We start from the raw sequence: 15,101 nt of genomic DNA, 5'->3' as shown, positions 1-15,101 counted from the left end.
TTAGCACATTTCAAGTATACTATATGGTATTGTTCACTGGCGTCACCGTGCTGTACATTAGATCTCCAGAATTTAGTCATCTTGCATAACTGAAACTTTGTACCTGTTGACTAACATTACTCCATTTCCCCCTTGCCCCAAGCCCTGGCAGTCAGCCTTTTACTCTTTACTTCTGTGAGTGTATTTTAGATTCCACATATAAATGACATTATGCAATATGTGTCTTTCTGTTTCTCGTTTATTTCACATAACATAACGTCCTTCAGGTTCATCCATGTTGTGGCAAATGCCAGGATTTTTTTTTTTTAAGGCTGAATAATATATCATTTTATGTATATACCACATCTTCTTTATTCAGTCATCTGTCTGTGGACTTTTAGGTTGCTTCCATATCTTGACTATTGTGAATAATACTGCAATGACATGGGCGTACAGTAACATCTCTGAGATACTGATTTCAATTCTTTTGGATAAATACCGCAAAGCGGGATTGCCAGATCTTGTGGTAGTTTTATTTTTAATTGCTTGAGGAATTGCCATATTATTTTCCATAATGGCTCTACCAATTTACATTCCGACTAACAGCTCCCTTTTCCATGTCATCACTAACCCTTGTTATCTTTTGTCTTTTTGATAATAGCCATCCAAACAGCTGTGAGATGAGACCTCACTGTGGTTTGGATTTACATTTCCCTAATGATCAGCGATGTTTGAACACCTTTTAATATACCTATTGGCCGTTTGTATGTCTTCTTTTGAGAAATGTCTGTTCAGGTCCTTTGCCCTTTTTAAAATCAGATTATTTGGTTTCTTTCTGCTATTACACACGTTCCTTATATATTTTGGATATTAGCCCCTCATCAGATATGTTGTTTGCAAATGTTTTCCGCCATCTGTAGGCTGCCTTTACACTTTCTTTCTTTTTTTTTTTTAAGATTATTTATTTATTTATTTATTTGACAGAGATAGAGACAGCCAGCGAGAGAGGGAACACAGGCAGGGGGAGTGGGAGAGGAAGAAGCAGGCTCCTAGCGGAGGAGCCTGATGTGGGGCTCGATCCCAGAACACCGGGATCACGCCCTGAGCCAAAGGCAGACACTTAACCGCTGTGCCACCCAGGCGCCCCACCTTTACACTTTCTTGATTCAGTTTCTTCAGCTGTGCAGAAGCTTTTTAGCATTACGTAGTCCCACTTGTCTATTTTTGCTTTTTTTAAAAAAAGATTTTATTTATTTATTTGAGAGAGAGAGAAATCGAGCACATGCGGGGCGGGGGGAGTGGCAGAGGGAGAAGGAGAAGCAGACCCCCGTCTGAGCACGGAGGGGGCCTCGATCCCAGGACCCTGAGCTCATGACCTGAGCCAAAGGCAGACGCTCAACTGACTGAGCTGCCCAGGCACCCACACAAAATGATTTTTAAAACTGAATTTAGCCACAAGGAAATGAAGGACCTTGATCATGGGGTTCCTGCTCACAATTCTTCTTGCTAAATTGACATGTACAGGAAGGGAGAACCTTTGGAGAAACATCTATTTCCTTAAACAGACTCCTTTCTTCTGTCTTCCTTTGTTACCTTGCCATGCTTCGTCTTCATGCAGATGAGTTACAATGAAGATTATCTCTATCAAAGTAATATGACATTATCATGAAAAAGCTTTACAAAGGCAAAACTCTTACACTGATACATATTTTTAAAAGACCTTTACTCAGTTTAACACTCCAAAAATTGTTTCTAATCTGTGTCCTGGCATCCCAGTTTGGGGTATATCTAAGGTGGCTTGTGTGTTGCTAGTTGCTGCCTGTAAGGTGATTTTAATAACTTATATTTTATTGCCTTTTTTTAATGTTTATTTGAAAGTGCGTACCCAATTAATTCTATAATTTACAGCTTTCATAGTGGTTTGGTTGGCACTGAATAGTAATGCCCACATTCATGTAGCCGTAAGAAGCTACCTAAACGGAAGGAAAAAAGCAAGCATGAAATAAAAGAGAGCAGAGAATTCAGTAGATTTCACGGGGCTCACTAAAGAATTAGGTAGGAAAGATGGGACAACAAAAGTGTTAGGGTTGAGAGGAAAAGAGAGCAAGCAAGCAAAGGATGATGTCCTAGCTCGGGATTATAAACAGAAAGGCCACAGGGTGGCAGTACAGCCTTACCAGCGGGGTAACTCTCCGTTGGACCACAATTCATTTGCTAAATCCACGCATCAGCAGAATTTCTCAATGTTGGTTTTCCCCATTGTCCTAGGTAAATACCAACGAATGTTTAGAATCAGAGGTAAGTCCTAAAACTTAAGCTGAGGCAAAGTGCAGGGTGAAAGCACCATCTTTACTCCCAGAATCTGTACAGATACTCAAAAAAGGTTTCAAACTGTCTGTGGGGAAGGAACAATTTAAGTTTATGAACCATCAATACACTGGTCGTTCTGTAAAATTCAATGAGAGTGATTTTATAGAAAAATGAAAAAAGACATAGACATCATAAACTCCTTTTATAAGTAATTAACTAAAAGATCTAAACAGATCAAAAGATATAAAAGTTTTTTTTTTTTTTTAAAGATTTTATTTATTTATTCGACAGAGATAGAGACAGCCAGTGAGAGAGGGAACACAAGCAGGGGGAGTGGGAGAGGAAGAAGCAGGCTCATAGCGGAGGAGCCTGATGTGGGGCTCGATCCCATAACGCCGGGATCACGCCCTGAGCCGAAGGCAGACGCTTAACCGCTGTGCCACCCAGGCGCCCCCAAAAGATATAAAAGTTTTATATCACATTTCAGTAAATGTAAATGGAACAGTCGTCTATTTTTGCTTTTGTTGCTTGTGCTTTTGATGTCATATTCAAGAAATCATTGCTAAGACCAGTGTTACAAAGCTTTTCCTGTGTGTTTTCTTCTAGGAATTTTATGGTTTCAGGTCTTATGTTTAAATCTTTAATCCATTTTGGGTTTTTGTGTGTGTGTGCACGGTGTAGGATAAGGGTCCAATTTCATTCTTTTTTTTTTTTTTTTAAGATTTTATTTATTTGACAGAGACAGCCAGCGAGAGAGGGAACACAAGCAGGGGGAGTGGGAGAGGAAGAAGCAGGCTCCTAGCAGAGGAGCCTGATGTGGGGCTCGAGCCCAGAATGCTGGGATCACGCCCTGAGCCGAAGGCAGACGCTTAACCGCTGTGCCACCCAGGCGCCCCCCCAATTTCATTCTTTTGCATGTGGATACCCAGTTTTCCTAACACCATTTGTAGAAGAGACTATCCTTTCCCCATTGTGTAGTCTTGGCACCTTGGCACTTACCAAAGATCATTTGACATAGTGTGTGGGTTTATATATTTTTGTCCCATTTGTCTATATGTCTGTCTTTATGTAAATATAAAGAGAACAAACATAACATAGAAAAAAAGAAAAAGGAATTAACAAAACTATACATGTCGTTTATTGAAAGTATATGTATAGATGACTAGAATAGAGAATCACTGTTGCTGTTATTATATTCTACGGTTATATTTAACAAAAAGTTTTTGAAGGATGTGTCTATATTCAGTGTCCTAAATGTGCACAGTTTATGAACATCATGTGTATCAACTTATAACATCTTTATTGTGACCAGCCAACTTGCTTCTTGCTCGTTATTCCATCGAGTTTAGGTCCAATGGATGATAACACTGCTTGCAGTTTATAATATATATCCAAACTGATTCTGCATTTGTTTTGATAGCATTAGAATAGGGAAAGCCAGTTGTAAGAGGTATGTTGATAGGAATAGAGGAAGAGATTTTAAAGCAATTTCATAAGCTCAAGGTATTCATTTTTTAACAATTTTAAAAAGTAAAGCAAGTGATACTATATTTTCAGAATTCATCAGTAGCCAGTTCCAACAATTTATCCTGTAGTTGATTAAATTTATCTTTCAATGAAAGGACTGGTTTATGGTTCCATGAAATTCCTATGCATAGATTCTCTATCAAAAATATTATCTATTGCATTGATAATAGTTAAAATTATGAAACATGACAACCATCTCTGGAAGCTCTGTTCTTCCACACTTCTAATATTTTTTTTTTAAAGATTTTATTTATTTGACAGAGAGAGAGACAGGCAGCGAGAGAGGGAACACAAGCAAGGGGAGTGGGAGAGGAAGAAGCAGGCTCCCAGCAGAGGAGCCCCATGCGGGGCTAGATCCCATAACGCCGGAATCATGCCCTGAGCCGAGGGCAGACACTTAACGACTGAGCCACCCAGGCGCCCCTACTTCCACACTTCTAATATTTATTTTGACTTTTCAGTCATCTACTATTGAAAAACATGTTGAATTTCTTCCTTGTTTGGAAATACTAAGATTATTAACATATCAAAGATTTCAGACAAATGGGCAAATCTGACTAATATACTTTATCTTTAAAAAGTGGAGCTCAGACTGGTTTCTTATCCAGCAGTAATTCTGAGAGTTTATTCAACAGTTCCAACATTCTTTACAGAATTTTTTCCCTAGGTAACCATCGTACCTCGCGTGTGAAGTGGTTGTTCATGATCAACTTCCATATTATCACATAAACAGAATAATTTCAAATGTAATGCATTAGCCTTTATGTAATTTGTAGTTTTTACTGTGTCACTAAGCGCATTGATTAGTTCGGCTGACGTTTTTTCATAGTAAGGTTTTCCCGATGAAGGAGATAGTGTGTGGTTTTGCGTTCTGGCTCAAGCTCTGTAATCTGTGTAATTATCCTAGAACTTTCTCCCATTTCAGGATTTAAACTCTAAATCACTTTTCTGATATAAATCATACAGGGTCATATCAAATTTCTATAAAAGTTTCTAAGTACTTACTCTCAATTTCTGTGCTTATCTTGTGGATATTGGTGACAGTTTTCGGATGGGCCCTGGTTCACAGACAGCTTTGAGTGACATTGCTTTCGTGTACTTCTCCCATTTCACTTAAGCCGCTGTTAGGTAGTCATTCTACTTAACTAAGTTCACCAAATTTTATTTAATTCTTCTGGCTGTTTTATAATATAAATGATAGAGAATTGAAATGAAAAAACCATTTGTTGAACAGAGGGGAACATTTACTGAATGCCTCCTTTGTGCCAAAAAGTTTACATGCCTTGCATCCCTAAGAGGTGTGTATTATTACAGTTTCTATTTTACAGATAACAAAACTGAGGTTAAAAGTGTCTAATGCTGAAGATAACATAGCTAGTAATTGGTAGAGCTGGGATTTGAACCCAGAGCACTCTAAAACTCTTTTCTTGGATGCCTGGGTGGCTCAGTTGGTTAAAGCGTCTGCCTTTGGCTCAGGTCATGATCCCGGGGTCCTGGGATCAAGCCCCGCCTCGGGCTCCCTGCTCGGTGGGGAGACTGCTACTCCCTCTCCCTCTGCTCCTCACCCCCTCCCCTCGTGCTCTCTCAAATAAATGAATAAAATCTTTAAAATAAATAAAACTTTTCTTTATACCATAATCTCTCCATCACATCCTACATTTTGAGCAAAAAGAAAATAACTTCAAATTTTGACCTGGTCTTAAGATAAATGGGAAAAATTAAATCTCAAAAGTGAGAAAATGATGAAGTCAAGACAGACAGACAGACATAGGAAAAGTGTGTTGTGGTGAGATAAGCGTGGGAAAACAGCCGAAAATGTTTCTGTCAGGAGGAAAAAAAGTTTTTTTTTTAAAAACCGACTTCATTGAGGCGTAATTGATATAATAAAACGCACCCATTCTGTGTGTGCAGTTATATGAGTTTTGACATATGGATATACTCATGTTACCACTGCTACAATAACAATATAAAACATTTACATCAACCCCAAATTTTCCCTGGGTCCCTTCCTTCCCCATCAATCATCCTCCTTCATGGCTCTAGGAAAGTAGTATCTTTTTGCTTTTACTATAATTAGATATGTTTTTTTCCCAAGTTTCGCATACATGGAATCATGAAGTATGAATTCTGGCATCTTTTACTTGTTGCTCCGTATGTTTGTGAGATTGACCCATGTGACAGTGTGTATCAGTAGCTTATTACCTTTTAATATTGAGTAATAGTCCATTGTATAGATATGCTACAATTTATTCATCTGTTGATGGACCTTCGTGTTGTTTCTAGTTTGGGGCTCTTATGAAAAAGATGCTCTGACATTCATGTCCAAGTTTTTGGGTGGACGTATGTTTCTATTCCTCCTGGACAAATACTTAAGAGTGGAATTGCTGGGTTGTATGGTAAATGTGTCTCAGCTTTCTAAGAACTGCCAAACTGTTTCCCCCAAGTAGTTTATTATTTTATATTCCCACCAGCAACATACGAGCATTCCGGTTCCTCTACACCCTTGACAACACTTGCTGTTGTCAGTGAAAGCAAGTACTGGACATAGCAGTGCAGAAAGACTAGTTTCTCTTAAGCTTGTCATGTGACAGGATGGGAGCAAACAGTGGGTGCAATTCTGTAGTGCTTCTGTTTCTTCATTTGCATAACCAGCCCCCAGTAAATCTCCAAGAACACCATGCTTATCAAGAAATTTGATATTTAGCTACTCATTGCTTTTCAGCTCATTTTATACCAGTCTCTTCCAAATGAAGTCACTCACAGTGCTCAGCTGAGGTCGGTTCAATCTCATCCTTCGGTTAGAACAAGAGTATGTGGAAGCTGAGAGAAAATATTATGGCCATAGACTCAGTCTGGAAAGGATATGGTGAGCTCTGAAAATCCTCTAAGTGTTTGCTGTCAAGAAGTCTGTTGTCAGTCTAATTGTTTCGTTGTAAATATTGCCTCTTCTTTTAACACAATTCCTTGCCTTTGGTGTTTTATAGTTTTAATATGATGTGTTTAGGTGTGGATTTAGTTTTTTTTATTCTGCTTGAAATCCAAATTTGGTGATTCTTATTTTTCATTAATTCTGGAAAATACTCATTATGTCTTGAAATATTTGTCTCCTCTATTCTCTCTTTTCTCTTCTTCTGGAACATTGATGAGGTATATATTGAACCTTCTTACACGACTCTTCATTTTCTGCTGTCATTCCTATTATTTATCTGTCGCTGCTGCATTCTAGGTACTTTCTCCAGATCGGTCATCTGGTTCTCCACTTTTCTCTCCACGTCTGTCAGTTTGCTGTTTAGTCCGCTTACTGAGTTGTTGGGTTTTTTTTTAAGTCACTGAATATTTATATTCAGTGTCTGTATTTTTTTCCATTTCCATATTTTTGATCTTTTTAATCTTTAATTATTTTAAATGTTCTTATTATGTAGTCTGTAACTATTCTATTATCTAATGTTCTTGGGAATTTAACTGTGTTTTTTGTTATTTCTGTCTACTCTTGCTTATAGTGAATTGTTCCTTTGGGCATTGTAAAATTTTGTTTTTTAAGTCATGCTTTGTGGGGATCCTGTGTGGTCTGCAGTAAGGATATGCTCCACAGCAGTGGTTCTTAATCTTTGCTGCACTTTAGAATCAACTAGTGAGCCTTTAAAAGTTAGAATGGCAGCTTGAACCCCAGACCAGTTAACTCAGATACTATGGGCATGAGACTTACACATTAGTGTTTTTAAAACTCCACGGTCATAGAAAGAAAGAAAGAAAAGAAATGGAAAGGAAAGGAAAGAAAGGAAGGAAGGAAGAAAAAAAGATAAAAGAAAGAAAGAAAGAAAGAAAGAAAGAAAGAAAGAAAGAAAGAAAGAAAGAGGAAGGAAGGGGGAAAGAAGAAGGTGGGGGGAGGAGGAAGGACGGAGGGAGGGAGGAAGGGAGGGAGGGAAGAAGGAAGGAAGGAAGGAAGGAAGGAAGGAAGGAAGGAAGGAAGGAAGGAAGGGAGGAAGGAAGGAAAGAAAGAAAAACAAAACCTCTCCCCAGTCATGGTTGAGAACCACTGCCCCAGAAGAACTTGCCTTTAATTTTCATAGGCACTGGAAGTGTGTTTCTAGCCCTGGATCACTTCAATATCAATTTCTCATCTCTGGGTTCCTGAACTATATAGGTAGTATAAAATTTTCTCAGCAGTAGAAAAACATTTTAAATATAGAGTATCAACAAAGCCAATTTGATTTTTTTTGTTATTTGCTTTTGGATTTCCACCCCAACTTTATTGAGGAATAATTGACAAATATAATTGTATATACTTAAAGTGTGAAATGTGATGATTTTATATACATACGCATTGTGGAATGATTACCAAGATCAAGGTAATCAACACATTCGTCAACTAACATAGTTAACTCTGGGGTTTTGTTTATTTGTTTTTGTGGCGAGAATGCTTAAGGCCTACTTTCAGCAACTTTCAAGAATACAAGTATGCAAATAACATGTAATAATACTGTATTATTAACTATAGTAACCATGCTGTACGTTAGCGTCTCAGAACTTATTCATCTTATAACTAGAAGTTTGTGTCCTTTGACCTACATCTTCCCGTTTACCCTTCCCCCCAATCCTTGGTAACTACCATTTTATGTTTCTACCTGTTTGTATGAAATCAGGTTTTTCTTTCTTTTCTTTTTTTAAAAAGATTCCACATATAAGTAATACCATGCAGTGTTGGTCTTTGGCTTATTTCACGTAGCATAATGCCCTCAAGGTCCATTCATATTGTTGCAAATGACAGGATTTCCTTTTTTTAATGGCTGAATAATATACCATTAAATATATACTCCATGTTTTTTTAATCCATTTATGTATTGATGGACATTAAGTTGTTTCCATATCTTGGCTATTGTAAATAGTGCTGCAATGAACCTGGGAGTGCAGATATCTCTTCAAAATACTAATTTCAGGGTTTGTTTGTTTGTTTGTTTGTTTGTTTGTTTTGATACATACCCAGGAATGGGATCGCTAGATCCTGTGGTAGTTCTATTTTTAATTTCTTGAGGAACTGCTATACTATTTTGCATAACGGCTGCACCAATTTGCATTCTCACCAGTATATTCCCATAGTGGATACACCAGTTAACATTTCCACCAACAGTGCATAAGGACTCCCTTTGCTCCACGCCCTTATCAACATTTGTTGTCTTTTGTCTTTTTGATAATAGCTATCTTAACAGGTGTGAGGTCATATTTTATTGTGGTTTTGATTTGCATTTCCCTGATGATTAGTGAGGTTGAATACCTTTTCATGTACTTATTAGTCATTTGTTTGTCTTTGGAAAAATGTCTCTTCAGGTGTTTTGTCCATTTTTAAGTTGGATTATATGCTTTTATGCTATAGAATTTTATGCATTATCTATTTTGGATATTAACTCCTTGTCAGGTATATGGTTTGTGAATAATTTCTCCTATTCTGTAGGTACCTTTTTAATTTATTGATTGTTGCTTTCGTTGTACAGAAGCTTTTTAGTTTGATGTAGTCCCACTTATTTATTTGAGCTTTTGTTGCCTGTGCTTTGATGTTTTACCCAAAAAGTCATTGCTAAGACCAATGTCAAGGAGTTTTTTCCCTATGTTTTCTTTTAGGGGCTTAATGGTTTCAGGTTTACATTTAAGTCTTGAATCCATCTCAAGTTAACTTTTATGAGTAGAGTAAGATAGTGGTCCTGTTTCATGTGGCTGTATAGTTTTCCCAACACCATTTGTTGAAGAGACTGTCCTTCCCTGTTGTGTGTTTTGGTGCCCTTGGCAAAGATTACTTGACTGTACATACATAGGCTAATTTCTAGGCTTTTTATTCTGTTCCATTGGTCTCTGTGCCAGTACCATACTCTTTTGATTACTATAGCTTTGTAATTTAGATTAAAATAAGAAGTGTGATGCCTCCAGCTTTATTCTTCTTTCACAAGATTGCTTTGGTTTTTCAGAGTCTTTGAGGTTTCATGTAAATTTAGGAATACTTTTTTTCTATTTCTGTGAAAAATGCCATTGGAATTTTGATAGGGATTGCATTGAATTTGTAGATCACTTTGGGTAGTATGGACATTTTAACAATATTAATTTTTCTAATGCAAGAACATGGAATATCTATTTATTTGTGTTTTCTTCAATTTCTTTAATCAATGTCTTATAGTTTACAGTGTACAGGTCTTTCACCTTTTTGGTTAAGTTTATTCCTAAGTAGGGGCATCTGGGTGGCTCAGTCAGTTAAGCATCTGAGTATTGATTTCAGCTCAGGTCTTGATCTCAGGGTTCTGAGTTCAAGCCCCACATTGGGCTCCATGCTGGGCATGGAGCCTACTTAGAAGTAAATAAATAAATTTATTCCTAAATATGTTATTGTTTTTGATGCTATTGTAAATGGGGTTGCTTTCTTAATTTTATTCAGATAGTTTGTTGTTAGTGTATAGAAATGTAAATGACTTTTATATGTTGATTTTGTATTCTGCAACTTTACTGAATTCATTTATTAGTTCTAAAAGATTTTTTTTTTGTCTTTGAGGTTTTTTACATATAACATTGTGTCATCTGCAAACAGAGATTATTTTACTTCTTCATTTCTTTTTTTTTTTTTTAAGATTTTTATTTATTTATTTGACAGAGATAGAGACAGCCAGCGAGACAGGGAACACAAGCAGGGGGAGTGGGAGAGGAAGAAGCAGGCTTCCAGCAGAGGAGCCTGATGTGGGGCTCGATCCCATAACGCCGGGATCACGCTCTGAGCCGAAGGCAGATGCTTAACCACTGTGCCACCCAGGTGCCCCTTACTTCTTCATTTCTAATCTAGATCTTTTTATTTCTTTTTCTTGCTTAATTGCTGTGGCTAGAATTTGCAGAGCTATGTTGAATAGAAGTGGTGAGAGTGGGCAAGCTTGTCTTCTTTCTAATGTTAGAGGAAAGGCTTTTAACTTCATCACTGAATATGATGTTAGCAGTGGATTTGTCATATGTAGACTTTATTTTGTTGAGATGTATTCCTTCTATACCTAATTTGTTGAGGGCTTATCATGAAAGGATGTTGAATTTTGTCAAATGCCTTTCTGCATCTGTTGAAATGATCATATAATTTTTATTCTTTTTTAAAAAAGATTTTATTTATTTAATTTGATAGAGAGAGAGAGAGCACAAGTAGGCAGAGTGGCAGGCAGAGGGAGAGGGAGAAGCAGGCTCCCTGCTAAGCAGATAGCCTGATTTGGGGCTTGATCCCAGGACCCTGGGATCATGACCTGTGCTGAAGCAGCCGCTTAACTGACTGAGCCACCCAGGTGCCCTTAATTTTTATTCTTTATTCTGTTTATGTGGTGTATCACATCGATCTATGTATGTTGAAGTATTCTTACATTCCAGGGATAAATCCCACTTGATAATGGTGTACGACCCTTTTAATGTACTCTTGAATTCAATTTGCTAGTATTTTGTTATGAATATTCACATCTATATTCATCGGGGATATTGGTCTGTAATTTTTTTTTTCTTGTAGTGTCCTTTTCTGGCTTTGGTATCAGGGTAGAGCTGGCCTTATAAAATGAATTTGAAAATGTTTCTTCTTCCTGCCTCAGTTAGGTAAATAAATTTGAACGTTGTGTTTGGTGATACTGGGGAATTTATGCTGAGATAGACAGGTTCCTTGTCATCTCTTTTTATTGAGAAAGTAGCCCTTTGAGGGCTTATGGGGGCAGGGAGGGGCTTTGTTCCACTTCTTCATATTAAGCAAATCCAAGGCTGTATCATCTATTTCTATATGGCTATAAACCCCCAAACTTCTTGCTTATCAGTATCAACAAATAGTCTCTGGACACTCAGTGTAATATATCTATATTTATGTTCTTCCCTTGCTCGGTTCTGTAATTTCCTTTACTTTCTTGAGACTTCAGATTTCCTTGTGCAAAATTTAGAATCTTTGTTTTATTTTATCCAACAATTCTAGATTTATCTGTGTACTTAGATCACAATGTTTCTGGAAATAGAAATTTTGCTATGACTATAAGTCTATACCTTCATGGCCATGCCCTGTCCTTAAGTTCATCCTCCTGTTCGCAGTGTCTGCCTGAATCAAGAGGGAATTTGCTGTGTCTTTGGACATGATACATTGGTTTTGCAAGTGTCCACCTGGTGACAAACCTTTGGAGCTTGTATGTGTTTCCCTAGACTGTGCCTGGCCTGGTTTTGGCTTCATCTTGCTCCAGCTGGCCTGTGTTGCCAAAGTCCCGGCATGCTTTGAATTCCAACCTACCTGAATTATGTCAACCACTATTCTTTTTCTTCTGTTTCCAAGTCTCTGTGTTCACTGACTTGCCAATCTGAAGTCTGGTTTCAGTTTATTTCCCGGACTCATCTTTCTACAAAGGACTCTATTCCTGATTTGAGAATTTGTAGCATAGTTTATGGCAATGTGGGAATGGATCCAATTCGGGATTCAGATTTCTAAGATGTCCAGATGGTCTTAACAAAAAGCTTCTAACTTTCCACTTCATTTTTAAAACACTTAATTTATTGAGTATGTAAATTCCAAAGACTCTCTATTACATGTTGATAATATGTGTACCCATAGTATTAATTGAAGATAAATACCGAATTACTCATTTTGTCAGAAGGAGGAGTTTACAGTTGAGGTTACCCTTTGATTTAATTTTATTTGTTTAATTCACAAGTAGCCATCTCCTTGTATACCAAACACAGCCAGCTGTGGTTGGATTGTGGTTGTTCTAGTCCATGTACTCTTTTACTCTGAAACCTTGTAAGGAAATTGAGTTTGGCAAAAAGCATCCAGAGAACTCCTGGCAGTATTGGATGGAACACTTACCCTAGTTTGGGCTTTCTTATTTCTTTTAGGGAGCCCTGGCAAGATCACCACCAAGACATCCGTCTTACTGAGAGAACAACCCCTAGCTCTGTGCCAGTGGTGTTAGCATTGCATTATGGACAACGGCTTTGAAGATTAAACAAGGTATCCGGTGGCAAGAGAGCACTATGTGCTCCTAACAAGTCCACAGACGTTATGAGTTGAGTGGTTGGTTAGTAGTCTAGTAGAATTTTTAATCTTTATTAGTTGTATCCATTGGGCTTCATGTTGGTGTCCTTTCAATCATTTTGTCCTTATTTAGATTTCTTTTCATACTTTCTCTCTTGCTTTTCTTGGCAGTATCTTCAAAAGGAGTTAGGAGGCTCTTCCAGAAGTTGCCTTTGAAGATTGTTGCAATGTGTATACTTGTCAAAAAGGATTGACCAAACGCTGTTGAAAGCTATTTCACACATCAAGTCCTGAGCCAGTCTTAGCTCTTCTGTTCTGATCTGATCATCCAGAATGATCTAAAAGAAAACCATCAGAGCTAATTATAGAGCCTAGAGTGATTTTCAGATGCCTTTTTTATTTCTTTTTCTCATGCAGGGTACTCAGGAATCTTGTACTCTGGGTGAACCCAATTTACATTTTTTTGGAATTGGGAAAGTAGGGGTTTAGAATTCATTTTGAGGGCAAACTTCTTTAATTTGTGTAGGAAACACTTAAATTCTATATGGTTTTCTTCCTCTTTTTTCCCTTTTTTCTTTTCTCCCCCCCTTCCTTTTTTTCCTCCTACCCTCCTTCTTTCTTTTTTTTCCTTCCAATCTCTCTTCTTTCAAGACTTAGATCTTGGTAGCTTGGAACATACGTAAATATTTTAGAAAATTGACATTGTTGAAGGGAAATATTATTTTTATTACAAAAATGTGATTTAGAATAATGAGATCTCGGGTTTGGAAAGAAAACTTCATGTTCTTCTATTTCAGCCATTTAACTAATACTTGAATTCTTTCTATTCTATCCACAGCCTATGATGGGATAGATACCTACATTACCTACAGTGAGAGGGAACTCCCTCTGTTCTGAAGTAGCCCGTTGCAACTTTGAACAGCCTTGACAGTTACTTAGTTATTATTTTGTTGACTTGGAATGTACTTTTCTGTAACATCTATCTACCACTTTTTAGTTTCTCTTTTTGGAAGTATATAGAGCACTATTTTTCGAATAGGCTGAAAGCTGGTGTTGTGGAGTAATTATAGTTGGACATGACCAGTATTAAAAGAGAATAAGAAAGAGAAGAAGAAGAAATAGAGAAGTATGGAAGTAGAATAGAATAGAAAATATCAGAGTGTATCGTAAGTAGGAAGGTTTTCATGAAACCTTTGTCTTGATTGCATAATTAAGTTATTTAATCATATAATTAACTACATAGGTGAACTGAATCTCAATGATTAAAAAAAAGTTTGAAAGCTTTCCTCCCCATGGCCATCCATGTAGCTGAGCTGTTTTCATGCCACACCAAATCTCTTGCCCTCTAAGCTGAACAGTTCCTTTTGCCCATCTGGGGGTGTTATGGTCTCCCATGCCCTTGCCTGCCTTAATGAACCCTAGCGTACATAGTTGATATGAAAAATATGGACCTCGAATCAAAAGCATGTTTCTAGCTGTACTCTGATTGAAATAGGGGCAAGCAAGACTATTCTTTGCCTGGTTAGCAGAATGCAGTTCAATGCATTTCACAGCAGCCCGAGGCTGTATGTTGTAATGGTTAAATGCACAGACTCAGGGGCGACTGGTTTTGGAGTCTCTCTGTTCAGTTAGTGTAAGCCTTGGGGTAAGCTGAGTAGTACTTTGGGCAAGTTATTTAAACTCTCTGTGCTCAGTTTTTTCATGGTATGTAGGATAATAATATTTCGGAATACTTTTGTGAGTGTCAAATGAGCTAATACATGTAAAGGATTTAGAACAGTGCCAGGCATATGGTAAGCACTTAGTGAACGAATATATTTCTAAACCAGTTACAGCAAATTGTTGATCCACTTAATTTTTCATCAACTCAAATGTCTAGAGCTTTTGGTGTGTCCTATAAATAGTGTGATCATGTGTCCCGGTTTGCTGAGGGCGACCCCACTTTGCACCTGTTGTTCTCGCATAATTAACAGTGTCTCCTTTTACTCTCAAATGTTGTCTGGATAGAAACTCATGTTTGATTATTCTGAACTATATTTTTGTAGTAGGAATTTCTCCAGTTATATGCCCCACCCCTGCTAAAAACCGTATCTACTCTAAGTACTTGATCAATTTTGGACTTATGTGGAGATTCTTACTTTTTTTTTCTCTGGAAACTTCACCTCAATTCTCTGCCCACAAACTCTCTTTCCCTCCTTGACAAGTGGCAGAATCAAGATTGAAAACAGAGTCCACCTGACTCTCAAGGCTGGGCTTTCCTCACTCTGGGAAATTACCCAGGTTT

The 15,101-nt window shown here is 37.5% G+C and overlaps 1 protein-coding gene across 4 annotated transcripts in view; it reads left to right on the top strand.

Annotated features, from left to right (window-relative positions):
- RGL1 (ral guanine nucleotide dissociation stimulator like 1) overlaps nucleotides 1-15,101 on the top strand; it is a 248,238-nt gene that overhangs the window by 18,771 nt on the left and 214,366 nt on the right. The window contains exon 1 of one of the 4 annotated variants that reach the window (XM_057315611.1): nucleotides 12,684-12,793. The exons of 2 other annotated variants lie outside the window; for them this stretch is intronic. The gene's annotated coding sequence lies outside the window, so the exon portion shown is untranslated. Of the gene's footprint in view, nucleotides 1-12,683; nucleotides 12,794-15,101 lie in introns of those variants that run through there. One more of the 4 variants, XM_057315610.1, reaches the window with a different exon arrangement.

Source organism: Ursus arctos, unplaced genomic scaffold (assembly GCF_023065955.2).
Source record: "Ursus arctos isolate Adak ecotype North America unplaced genomic scaffold, UrsArc2.0 scaffold_2, whole genome shotgun sequence".
In the NCBI taxonomy this organism is placed as follows: Eukaryota; Metazoa; Chordata; class Mammalia; order Carnivora; family Ursidae; genus Ursus; species Ursus arctos.
Note: the sequence above shows the minus strand (reverse complement) of the source record. Positions and strands in the feature narration are given on the sequence as shown.